The sequence below is a fragment of the Rhinolophus sinicus genome, chromosome 3, assembly GCF_057876585.1.
Source record: "Rhinolophus sinicus isolate RSI-liver-muscle chromosome 3, RSI-T2T, whole genome shotgun sequence".
Taxonomy (NCBI): Eukaryota; Metazoa; Chordata; class Mammalia; order Chiroptera; family Rhinolophidae; genus Rhinolophus; species Rhinolophus sinicus.
The window spans coordinates 201,066,002-201,079,429 of record NC_142503.1 but is presented as its reverse complement, the minus strand read 5'-3'; the positions used below and the strand labels follow the sequence as shown (position 1 = coordinate 201,079,429).

The 13,428-nt window shown below is 55.8% G+C and overlaps 1 long non-coding RNA gene across 1 annotated transcript in view; it reads left to right on the top strand.

The window, feature by feature from the left end:
• LOC141570803 (uncharacterized) overlaps positions 1–13,428 on the top strand; it is a 79,780-nt gene that overhangs the window by 22,833 nt on the left and 43,519 nt on the right. The window lies entirely within an intron of this gene.

The following is a 13,428-nucleotide window of genomic DNA, read 5'->3' as shown; positions in this document are numbered from 1 at the left end:
GTGCCAGCCGGGTGAGTGGAATGTAAGTCGCAGCTGCGGTGACAGGGATGACAGTGGCTGATGGGTGAATGTGTCTTCCTTAGGAAAAGGGCACAGGCAACTGTGGGTCACAGCCCCCAGGACATCCCTGTCTGGGCTCTGAGGGGCACCTGCTTTTCCTAAGAGCTCAACCAGTCCTCACTGTGCAGGTGGGGAAACTGAGGCTCAGAGAGACCTGCCCACGGCTGCCAGGCTCCATCCCGGGTCCCTGTCAAGCAGGGCCTCATGTCACTGATTTTCAGCTAAGACCCCCACCTGGTGACTCCCTGCCAGGCCCTGGCAAAGGCAGGGGTCTCCCCCCAGCCTGGGGGCCCCTTTGAGGCCAGCACGCCTCCAGGCTCCTCTTTGTTCCCCCAGCCTGGGCCTCAGCAGCTCTGCACGGTTGGGTGAGTCCTCAAATTCTCTTTCCATTAAAAATAAATGCCCCATTTTATCTGCCTGAAATGGCTCTGCTCTGATTGTCTTTTCTGTGCCGCTGTGTATGGAGAACTATAAAATCATAATACAACTATTAATCCCCTGTATCTGCTTCTACCTAATTTTTATTAAAAATATCCTGTGCTCCAGCTGCCTGGTGGGTGACAGGAGGTTGCGGAGCCTCCAGGTAGATTAGCTGGGCAGGAGGGCATGCTGAAATGCAGACAGGTTGCCTGCGGAGTGCCGGGCCTGCAGGCGGCCATGGATGCAGCCCAGTGACACGGGCTGAGGGGCAGAGGAGGCTGGTCCTGGGCCAGGCAGCCCCCTGCCAGTGCAAGCTCCCTGGACTGGGATGAACTGGGCGGGGGGGCGGGGCTGGTGCAGAGGACGTCCAGATATCTTTAGATCCTGCTCACCTGCCCTCAGGTACCTGTGTGGGGCTGGCTGCTCCCTTCCCGTTTCCACCTTTCCCCTTTGAGCAAAGGAGGACGGCAGCTGGGAACCCAGCCCACATGGACCCGTGGGTCAGGGCTCGTCTGCGCGGCCCCAGGGCTCCACCCTGTGCGGATGGGCTTGAGAGCAGCCCCATCGCAAACAGTCGAGTGTGAGGGGCAGGCGGGTTCTGAGGTGGGAGGACCCTGGCCTCCGATGCTGTGTTGCTCCCGCTTCTGACAGACAGCAGCCCCCACCCTGGGGGCTCCCTGGGCTGGCGGCAGAGCAGACTTCCCTGACACCCGGTCAGAGCGATGCCTCCTGCTGAAGCGAGGACCTGGCCCCCGTAACACCGCTGCCCTTGGTCGCCCACAGTCCAGGTGGACGAGCCCTCGGCTCTTCTTCCCAGGGAGGTCCTGCCTGGCCTGTCGTATGGTGGCTGGGGTGACCAGTGTGGTGCTGGACGTCACCTTGCTGCCACCCACAGCCGCGGCAGCGCAGGCACACGGACCCTGCAGCCTTGGCCCACGCGGGTGGGGTGGGCAGTCTGCCAGCGTCCAGCTCTGTGGCCTGGCCCCACAGAAGGCCTGCTGGCGGCACAGCCGGGGGGGCAGGGGTACCGTGGGCAGGAGCTGAGGCCCCAGGCGCTCGGGCCCCACTGCTCTTCATTCCTCCATCATCCCCAGCTGCTGTCATGGCCTCCCTTAGCCCTGCTCTGGCCCCCCATCCTGGAGGGAGCCCCAGGGCTGCCCCCTGTTGATGACGGGAGAGGCTGCACTGAGGGAGGGAGCATGTCTAGGAAAGGAGGGTGCGGCCGGACTGGTGGCCTCTGCATGTCTGTGTGTGAGCTCCTTACAGAAAACTTCCTATGGGGGCCCGGAGCGCACCCCACAGCAGAGCGGGCTGCACAGTGGCTCTCGTGCCCAGCCTCACCGTCCTCACCCACCCCGCACCTCCTCACCACCTGCGTCCCCTTCTGCACACCTGGGCGATTTGGAGCAAACCCCGCCCAGCGGCCCATCAGTGTGTCTGAGTGTCTGATCAATATGGACGCGTCAGGAAAAACCACGGCATTTTTATGCCTAAAAACTAGTAGCTTCTTGATGTCGGTGCACGCGTCGTCACTGGGCACGCTCCCTGTGGTCCGGCGTTTCTGCAGCTGCCGCGTCACATCCAGGGAGATGCTCGCCTCGTTATGGCCGGTCAGTGCCTCCTAACTGTAGAGCCACCTCTTTGTCCCCACCATTGTGGTGAAGACACCGACCCCTTAGGCTTTGTGCCAGGCCACCTCGTGGTAACTGGAGCTCCTCCCTCACCTAGTACCACCCCCTCACCCCCCAGTCCAGACGGTGAAAGTAACCTCCAAACACAGGAGCCGCCCGCAGGCCCTCTCGCCACCAGCCTGCTCTCTCACTCGGGCCAGTGGCTTAACCAAGGCCCCTGTCCGTAGCTCAAGTTGGCCTCACTGGCCGGCCCTGGGGTTATGGGGCTGGGGTGAGTGAAGTGAAGAGCGACTGGGGCAGGAGGGGAGCGAGAGGTTCATGTCCTGCTCGCCTTCCTAAAGGAGTCGCAGCCTGCCCTCCCTCGTCACTCCTTGCTCCCCCTCCCTGCCCCCAGCCTGCTCCCTGGGTCCTGTCCTCCAGGTGGCCCTCACGCTGTTGCCCACTGTGCCCAGTGGGGCTGTCGGCAGGGTAAGCAGAGGCACCTGGGCTCCCACTAAACTGCAGCTCTCAGACCCACCAGGGCACGGCCCCTGTGCAGCCCCCGGGACCCACACCCCATGCCTCTGCCTGGCAGGGGACCGAGAGACACCCACTTCTCCAAGACACACAGGGACATAAAAACCGATGTTCTGCGGAAACAGCCTTTAAGCGATACCTCACTTTTGTGAGCAGCTTTATCACAGGGCAGATTTCCCACGGCCAATGCCATCAGCTGGCCCCGCAAGGGTTTCATGGGCTCTGCCTTGCCCTGGTCATCCACGTGGGGCCAGCAAACTGGACAGGATGCGAGGGGTCTGTGAATGGGGCCTGGGCTGCCAGCGTCCGACCTCCCTAAGGCAGAGGGCGCCTGTGGGACAACCAGGTGGACAGGGAGGGCAGGAGTACCAGTTCTCCTGAGGACCCTGGGACGGTGGGGGCTGTGGACGGGCAGTCATGCTCACCGTGAAGGGCCCCTGACTCTGACCCTGACCCTGACCCCGTCCAGGCGAACCAGCTGCAGTTGCCGTGAAGGCCCCTGCTCTCCTGGCCGCTGCCCTCCACACTCCACCGTGGCCTTGGGAGCCAGCCTTCACCTAGCAGCCGGGGACCATCTGAGGATCCCCGGGCTGTGACATTTGTAAGAGGGGACCTGTGACTAAGTCTTGGTTCTCTGCAGGGCCAGGCGGTGCGTCCTGGTAAACAGTAAGGGAGGGGCCCCAGGACACATGGGCTGCAAGTGTGACAATGAGAGGAAAGGGGGAAATCTGGCGACCCGGGAGGGCACACGGGGAGCCCCTGTGGAGGACGAGCCTGGACAGCCGTGCCCTTCGCAGCTGTCCAGAGGGGAGCAGCCAGGCCCGGGACTCCCCGCCAACCCTCGTTCACATCCTCACCTTACTGGTCAATCTCTCAGTAGTGGCCAGTGCAGGACAGATGTAGGGTCAGGTTTTGGGGGGCTGCACAGTTACAAATGAGCCCCCTTAGCATTTCTCCAATTTGGTTTTGCCTTATTTGGTTTTGCTGTTAGTAACAATTATTCTTGGACGCATTGGTTGGGAATATATTAACTTTGTGTTATGTAAAACCCAACTTATGATGGTTTCACCGAACGGATTTTGTTTCTTATGAAACAAGAAGTCTGGAGTCAAGTAGGCAGCTCCCAAAGTAATAAGATTTCAAGTGGCTTTGGGGTCTCCATGGTGCTCGCAGGGACTAAGGCTCTCCCTGTCTTTCTTCTGAGCCTCCGTAAGTTTGCTTTTGTCTGACTTATATAGCTTCGTGGTCACAAGATGGCTGCTCCCCCTCCAGCATCACATCTGTGTTCCAGGCAGGAGGAAGGGGCAGGACAGAAGACAAAAGACAGTGAATGCGGGAAGAAAGCCTGACAGCTGAGTCTTCCACCCTCTGTACTTTTTGGAAAACCTAAGCCAGCACTTGGGCTTCCATCACATTGGCCCTAACTGTGCCTCATGGCCCACGGCAGCTATAACGGGACCGAGACACGCTTGTGCAGAGGAGGGTGCATTGCTGGCCAGATGGGAAAGCGGCTGCAGGTCAGGACGCAGAGGCCAAGTGGATAATGGGAAGGTGGTTGTATCTTTCCTTTGGGTCAGAGGGACACCCTGTGTTATCACCTTTATTTATAAGGTGAGGCAACTCCTTTTTAAAAAATTCACTCCTTTTAACATAAAAGAGCCCCCACCCCACGACAGAGCCCTGCTCCTGCACCGGCCTCTCTGTAATTAACCCAAGTCTGAGCATGCTGGGGAGGCCGGCTGATTCGTGTTTTTATTAAAATAGTGACGCCTTCCAGGCAATCAGGGGGAATTGCGTGGAACTCAGCAGTTTTCAGTGCTTATTTATGGTAACATTGAGCAGTGGACAGTCTCATTACCGTCTGTAAACTCCCAGTGTCGTGTCCTTGGTGGTGAAATATTGCCTTCCTGGATGGGGGGGCGTGGCCATCCCAAGCTTTGGGGCCACAAAACCCTCTGGAAGTAATTCCCATGTGTCTTATGGGGGATTTGGAGATCGTGTGGTGCCGTTTGAGCCTCTAAGGGGCCTGCAGGCCTGGGTGACCTGCGGGGTGCGGGCAGGGCAGACCAGCGATGGGCAGTGGGTCCCAGCCTGGTAACAGACCCCTTGGGCTTGGAGGTGAGCAACAGGTGTGGACCCGGCCGGCGTCTGCAGTCGTCTGTCCTGACTAGGGCACAGGACTTCAGGGTACCAGCCCAGCCTGCTCAGGACACTGGCACTGGGATCCACATGCCACCCTCCAAGGGGGTTGGGAAGAGGGACGCTGCGGCCCCTTCAGTATCTACACTTGCCTTAATGGGGCTCATGTTGGATTCCGGAAAAGGCAACTGCTGCTTCCTCTTCCCTCGGGAGTGAGCTCCAGGGCCAGCAGAATGTTGTATGGGAGACGGACGCATCAGGGCTCTCCAGAGACACACAACCAATAGGGCCTGTCTTTCTAGAAAGAGATTTATGACAGGAGTTGGCTCACGTGATTATGGAGGCCAAGTGGTCCCATGAGCTGCTGTCTGCAGCTGGAGGCCCTGGGGAGCCGGTCGTACAGATCACAGGCGGGTCTGAAGGCCCCCGGAACCAAGAGCACCGAGGGCAGGAGAAGACCCAGGTCCCAGCTCGGCAGTCAGGGGAGAGCGGACCCTCTGTCCTCTGCCTCCAGCAGGTTGGGTGAGGCCACCAGCACTGGGGGTGGTTTGCACCTGCTTTACTCAGTCCATCCAGGCAGATGCTAGTTCCTTCCCCCACACCCTCACAGACACCCCCAGAAATACTGTTCAAAAAGGTGTGCAAGTACCTGAAACTCAGTCAAGTTGACATGTGAAATGAACCATCCCAGAGACCCTGCTGGTGAGTAAGACATTTGGAAAATCCATGACAGAGTAGGGCCTGGTGACAGAATGTCCTTCTAGAGAGGACACATCGCTGCCCATCCCTTCCATGATGGGAAGGACCCAGTGTAACCAACCTGCCCCCAGGCAGCTGGCAGTTTCCTGGGTGGTCGTTTCTCTGGCTGGTACCCGATACCACACAGACCCACCTATAAACTGGGCCCCATCTGGTGGTCCCCACCAGCGGGCCCAGGAGCCATGGATAAAGCGATAGGTGTAGCAGTGGGTGGGCACTGACCGGAAGGGGACGTACTGCACAAGCTTGGTGACGGCGCAGCATGGGCACAGCCCAGTCTGTGGCACGGGGGCTCACACGACATCCATTCACTCCAGGCAGCCTGGGAAACTGTGGCACTCGGTGTCCCATGGTCAGGTGTCCACAGCCCACCTGGGCCAAGGAAGGAGCTCTTTCTCACAATGAGGGTGGGTCCTGTGCTGGGACCCTCCCACTGGGGCTGCTGCAGGCCATCTGACCCGCCCTTGGGGCACTGGTGACACCCCTGGTCATCAGGTACCAGCTGCAGGGTGTGGTCTGCTTTGTCCCCACTTGGAGCTAGGGACCTTTTCCTCCACAGCACAAAGACCCCGGGGCTGTGCTTCTTCCACAGCTGTCAGGACGAGAGGGGATGTCCTTGCAAGTCCCAGGCCACAGCCCCACGGACACTGAGCTCCACTGGGCTCCTCGTGGGGCTCGTATCCTACCCCCGGCCGGCAGGGCACCCACATCCTGATGTCCTCGTCCTACAGCGTGAGGTCCCACACGGCCCGGTTACTGTGAAACAATCAGGCCGAGACTCAGGCACAGAGAGGGTGCAGGTGAGGGCCTGACAAGACATAGAGACTTACTGAGTTCTCTGGCGTTCTGGAATAGGGAAGCTTCCCCCCAAGTCTGCCTGAGTTCAGGGCACCAGGGGCCTGATTCCCCCCGCCAGGACCCAGGTGGGGGGCAGCAGCTACCCCTGGATGCAGCCTTGGGCGACACGTCCACGCCCACATCGGTCTCCGGGCTGCTGCACCACACTTGAGCTTTAAGTGCTTTTTTAAGTCTTGGGAACAACACCCAGCTGGTTGATTTCTCTGGGGACATGGTGACACTCTGGGGTTTGGCAGCAGGGAGAGCGTGGGGTCCCTGCCATCCAGGGCCAGGGGCCAGCTGTCCTTTCCAGCCACTCCCTAGAGGAAGACCTAGGTGGGCTGGCGGGGACCTGGGGACGCACCTGAAGAGACGCCGGCCAAATCTCCAAGCCCGGGTCCCGACAGGTCCCAACAGGTCCCAACAGGTCCCGCGACAGGTTCCCTGACAGGTCCCCTGAACTCCCTCTCTGCGTCTGGAGCAGAGACATTTCCTCACGTGGTCCCAGCAAATATCTGGATTCTGTCTCCACATTAACCCAGGACTTCAGGAATTCGGATGTGTATCTTCTCTTCTGTTGACACCCCAATTCTGACAGGCACCACTGGCCATTAGAATCTCAGAGAGGCCTGGGCTGAGACCGGCTGTGGCGGGTGGGGTCTGATTTTACCTGGGATCCGTGGCCCAGATTAAATACCCATCTCCAAGGTACTAAGCAGGCAGGATGGCCACTTGAGCAAGTTTTGCCCCATAAGGGGACCAGAGTGCTGCCTCTGAAGGGAACAAGTTGGTCCTCTGGGGGTGACCCCAGCAGCCCAGGGTGGGGTTGGAGGACAAAGCAGGAGGGCTTGCTCGCTCTCAAAGGCCTCGGAGCCATCCTACTTGAGGGTCTGTGTTTGTCCAACTCTCCTACATCACAGCCCAGGGCCGCTCTGAGTGTGTCGCCCGGCACCACTGCGCCTGTGCTGTGTAGGCTGAGTGGCTCTGAGCCGGGACACGCCTCTGGGCTGCCGGTGGGGTCTGCTGTGCACAGGCAGGGCGCGGTCCACCCGCCCCCTCCTGCTTGCGGCAGCATGCCATGGTGGATCAGGGGACAAAGGTCACTTGGGGGCTGGAGCCACAATGAGGCTGGGGCCTGGGCCGCCATCTGGATGCTGATTGACAGAGAAGCATTCTGGGGCTTTGTTTCCATGGCTTCTTAGGTTTTAACTACGTTCTGCTCTTTGGGGAACTTTCGGCTTCAATGTCTCCAGAGCCGTATCTCCAGCCTTGATCGGCCGATTCTGTCATAGCTGAGAACTTGCTGCCAGAGGGGAAATTACAACCTGCTCTGGCTGCCGCTGAAGTCACATCCACAATCGTCCTCCTTTCCCCGATGTTGGTGACAGCCCCTGAGGAGGGGTCTCGTTCCAGCTGGGAATCTGGGCCTGGGGGCTTGCTCTGGCATGAGGTATGTGCCAGCCCGCTGTGCAGCAGCTTGGGGATGAGTCAGAATAAATTAGCATGCTAACGAAGGGGGCTGCACAGGAACCATCTGGAACAAGGCAAGTTGTCATCCGAGAGCCACACTGGTTCCAAACCACACTTAACGCTTCAAATCTGCCTCCCTCCCCCTCAGCCTCGGGAGGTGGTTTAGCCCCGTGCCAGCAGTGGGGCATTCCTACCAGTCCCAGAAGGGGCAGAGACACAGGGCTACCTCTGGGCTGCACTATCCCACTGTCGGGGGACAGGCACTCACCAGGGTGCGGGACCTTGGTGGCTGGGGATCTGCCTTCCTATGAAGGGAGGCTGGTGGCCATACAGGTGAGGGCAGGGACCTCAGCCCCTGGCCAATTTGCTCACAGACACACACTCTCTCATATGCATATACACTTTCTCTTTTCTCCCACACACAGTCTCTCTTTCTCTCTCTCTCTCTCTCTCTCTCTCTTTCTCTCTCTCTCTCTCTCTCTCTCTCTCTCTCTCTCTCTCTCTCTCTCTCACACACACACACACACACACACACACACACACAACACCTCTGACTCAAGCTGGCATTTTGTACTTGAACCTGGGGTGACTCAGTTAGGCAGCAGCTGCTATCGGACTTGGGGACGCTGAAGAAATCCTCAGGAATGTGCATTTTTAAATGTCCAGCTCTCACCTGGTGTTGACATGCAAGACAAAGCCGTTTTGGATCCTGGCTCTACCCTCCCTTTGTGATCTCGGTCGAGTCCCTCAGCTTCTCTCAGCCTCAGTTTCCCCATTTGATGAGAGGTGATGGAAGCACAGGTGTGCCTCTAGAGCTCAGTGGAGATGGGCTCAGTGCCAGGACACAGTAAAGCTTGCAGTGGACAGGACCTGGGGGAGGCCACGTGTTAGGGACTTCTTTGGGGGGGGAAGTGGGTGCAAAGGCCGTTATGACGCCAGCTACACCGGTGTCCCTCTTGCGGGGAGCAGCCTGTTTAGGGGGGAAGCCCAAGGAGCTGCCGAAGGACTGGCTGCAGAGCGTGGGAGAGAGGGATTCAGGGGTGGAGGGATGGGGGGCGGCTGGGCTGCTATGCCTGGGGGAGAAGGCGGGAGTGTGTGGAGGCCGACCCCGGGAAGGTATAGGGTGCTAGGGCTTCTGAGTGCCAGCTCCTTCCACCTCCAGGCCTCTGGAATCCTGGTTCCGCCCGGGGGACGACAGGGACGACAGTAGTGGGAGCAATAGGATGAGGTGGCTTCCCCGGCCACGCCCCTCGGGGACTCAGGGAACCCGGAAGGCCACCACCTGGTTTCTTAGCTCAGTACCCACTCAGGGCCTTGTGAGGACAACGGGCTGGGCCGCTCCATTCGTCTGAGTTCCTGCAACCGTGTCACAGTACTGCAGCTGCAGACCTGGGTGTCTACTCGCGGCTGCTTGAGTACAGCCACTGGTTCTGGTGAGAAGACACGAGGTGGCCATGCTGTCCCCCTTCCGCAGGGCTGTACAAGCCCTGCCCAGTGGTCACGTCCCATAGCTGTGCCACCAGTCCCCGGCAGAATTGAAACCTGATTTCTATAACTGGGGTCTGGGGTTACTTTCTCAAGACTCGGTACTGCATTTTAGCTCGTAACTCTGGTACTTCCCGCAGTTTCGCGTTATAGATGCGGGTGGAAAGATACACTTGCTGCTTAGTCACTGTTGTGCATTCCTGGATCCTGAATTGTTCCCCAGACTGGATTACTCTTTGTCCCTTTTAGTGCCTTTTTCCTTGATCTTAGTGTTTCCAACCCTTTTTCTCGTTGTTTACGTTTGCCCGACGTACCCTGCTCTCCTTTCAGCATCACGCACTGTCCTTCAGGCGCGGCTTCCGCAAGGGCGTGTGCTCAGACTGTTCGTTGTCACAGACATTTGTCTAGACGTTTGCTCTTCATGGTCCTCTTTCCTCGCGCTTTCCCCACCGTGGGCTTTGTGTGCTGTGTACTGTTTTATTTTTTCTCTGGTGTTTTGGAAGGCCTAATTCTTATTTGTATTCTCATGGTGGTAAATTCTAAGTTTAAAATGCGTTCTTTAAACAGCTTTATTGAGATTTAATTGGCATACAATAAACTGTACATATTTAAAGCAGACAATTTGGTAAGTTTTGACACATGTATACATTTGTGAAGCCATCACCGCAATTCAGAAAATGAACAAATTCATCACGCAAGTGTCTCATGTCCCTTTATAATCACGTTCTCTTTCCTGCCTGTCCCCTGCCCCCTCCCCAGGAAACCACCCATCTGCTTTCTGTCACCACGTATTACCTTGCATGTTCTAGAATTTGATACAAATGGAATCGTAAAACATGGACTCCTTTTTGTCTGGCTTCTTTCATTCAAAATGATTATTCTGAGATTCCTTTCTGTTGTGGCATCTGTCAACAGGCCATTCTCCTTACTCCCAAGTACGGTGCCATGATGTGGAGAAAGGAATGACTTACCTTTTCATCTGTGGGTGGACATTGCAGTTGTTCCCAATTTGGGCTGTTACAGACTAAGCTGATGTCAACATATGTTCAGGCACTTGCATGGACATAAGGCTTCTCTTGGGCACATAAGAGTGGAACGGCTGGGTCATGAGGTAGACGTACGAGGCCTGACAGCTCATGAACTTGCCACCGTGCGCTTACATGGGCACCACTGCACAAACAGCTTGGTAAGGTTTCATAACCTTGGTACATCAGTGTCTCACAGCTGTGTTTGCGCTGACGTGTGGCAGTGTCTTGCTGAGTGGCGTTCGTTATTGCCGTTGCGTGGTTTTGTGTGCCGTCGCGAGAATGAGCCTGAATTAGAGCAATGAACAAACATTAAATTTCTTGTTAAACTTGGCAAGAGAAGTGAAATCATGGACGTGTTAGTCCAAGTTTGTGGGGATAATGCCATGAAGAAAAGGCAGTGTACAAATGGATTAAACGTTTTTCTGAGGGGAGAGAACGCGTCCCTGATGAAGAGCTGTCAGGGCGGCCAGTAACGAGCAGAACTGATGAAAACATTGCAAAAAGTTGTCACATTGTGTGTCAAAATTGTCAGCTGACTGTGAGAAGCACAGCAGACCAAGTAAACATCGATAGAGAAACAGGAAAATCTTAACTGAAAATTTTGGCATGAAAAGGTGTTCGCAAAAATGGTCCCGAAGGAGCTAATCGATGAACAAAAGCAAAGGAGAGTGGAAGTTTGCCGAGACCTTTTGGAGAGGCAAGGTGATGCTTCGGGCCGTGTTATCACTGGCGATGAAACATGGATGTACCAATATGACCTTGAAACAAAGCGTGAAAGTGCACAATGGCAGTCAGCCAATTCTCCATGACCAAAAAAGATCTGTCAGTCCAAATCAAGATTCAAAATGATGTTGCTAACCTTTTTTGATATCTGAAGGATTATTCATTATGAATTTGTACCAACTGGACAAACAGTTAACCAAGTTTACTATTTGGAAGTGCTGAAAAGGCTGCGTGAAAAAGTTAGACGACTTGAACTTTTCACCAACAATTCACAGCTCTTGCATCACGACAATGCACCAGCTAACATGACAATGTCTGTGAGGGAGTTTTTAGCCAGTAAACAAATAACTGTATTGGAACACCCTCCCTACTCACCTGATCTGGCCCCCAGTGACTTCTTTCTTTACCCGTAGAGAAAGGAAATATTGAAAGGAAGACATTTTGATGACATTCAGGACATCAAGGGTAATACGATGACAGCTCTGAAGGCCATTCCAGAAAGAGTTCCAAAACTGCTTTGAAGGGTGGACTAGGCACTGGCATCGATGCATAGCTTCCCAAGGGGAGGACTTCGAAGGTGACCGTGGTGATATTCAGCAATGAGGGATGGAGAACTTTTTCTAGGATGAGTCCGCGAACTTGTCAGACCTCGTATGTGACATTCTAGAAAAGGCACAATGATGGAGACAATGAAAAGACCAGTGGTTGCCAGGTGCTGGGGGTTGGGGAGTAGACAGAGCCCAGGCAGGGAAACCATTCTGTGTGATCCAGTAATGACGGCTACATGATGTTATGCATTTGTCAAAATCCAAAGAGCTTCACACACCAGAGTGACACTTAGTGTATGCAAATTAAATATACATATAACTTAGGTGGTCAAGGATTCCCAGGAAAAGGATGCCCACTGCGATGGGACGAACTGTGACACAAATGTGGGAAATGACCTCCCTGAAGGTGCTGGCCTCGGTCAGTCTGGAAAAGAGCAGAGTTTGTGAGACTGAAGGCAGAAGGGAGTGTACGTGCTCTGTGCTCTGGCTGATAAAGCTGCCTCCATGGGGTAGAGACTCACAATCTGACACCACGACGTGGGTACATTGGAACTGAACAGTGACGTAAATGGGTAGCAGACCTTGCACTGTTGGGTGGAGGTTCAGACAAGCAAGGGGAAGGGCTGGAATGACCCGTGTGACAGTGAATGAGAGTTGGCGACATCGGTGTGAACGCATGTTTACCTCAATATAGACACAAACGGCCACGCCCTGGAATTACTATAGGCGGGTATATACTGAGTTAGTGCACACACATGTCTCCGTCAGCTGGAGGCCCAGGAGCAATGACGTCCATCCAGCAGCAAAGAGCACACCTCATGCCCAGGTCTTGGCTCCAGCAGGAGGAACCAGCCTCCTTGGAGGAATGGCTGGCGCTGGGCATGGGGTGGGAAGTATACACGACGAACCTGTGGTAACAAAGGGCTTCCAAACCAGGCCCACGTTGATGGAGACACACTGAGGGCCTCAGGAGCCAACTGCAAGACGTCCGGTGGCCAAGGTGGAGCAGTCTGAGCCACAGAATAGTGCTGGATTATAACCCCAAGGATGAAATAAATATCTGTGGGTCTCAACGGATTTAAATAACGGGATAAGTAAGTGGGGGAGAAGAGACAGCTCCCCCCCGGCAGAGGAATCCAGGTGACTGCAGAAGCTCCGCCCTCACGCAGCTGGGGGTCAGTCCCCACACTTAGTGTGGGCTGCACAGTGACTTCCTGGGAAGAGGACAGTGTGGAAGGTGAGGAAGAGTCACCTTCCAGAGGAACCCCTGACAGCACACCTCAGCCAGGTGACACGTCATGAGGACGCTGTGCCCTCCAGATGATGTGATGAGAATGGCACTCCCGAAAGCCACACCACCAGTCCACCACAGAAAAACATCAGACAAACCCCAGTAGAATTTGGAAATCCCTGAGCAGTATTCCTCAAGATTGTCAAGGTCGTCCAAGCCAAAGAAAGTCCAAGATTGACTGCCCTGCGACTATGACAGTTTTTACCTACACAGACGACTTCAGACACCAGCTCTGTGCTTCTCCACACCAAGCCGTTCTCCAGTTCTCTGCAGACACAACTGGTATCCTATGGTTTCGCTCAGCTCTGACCTTGACCCTGACCTTCTTGAGTCAGCACTGACCCCAAGGTGAAGGGCTCTGTCCCACCAGACTGCCCCCACTTCAGACGCCTGTCACGGGGGCCACCGGTGCTTCTGACCAAGCAGCAGTGACCGCTTGGGTGTGGTGACTCACTACAGCAGCTCACAGGGCCAGAGAGACCTATCTGTGTGTCCAGGACAGAAACAAACAGCCAGATGAA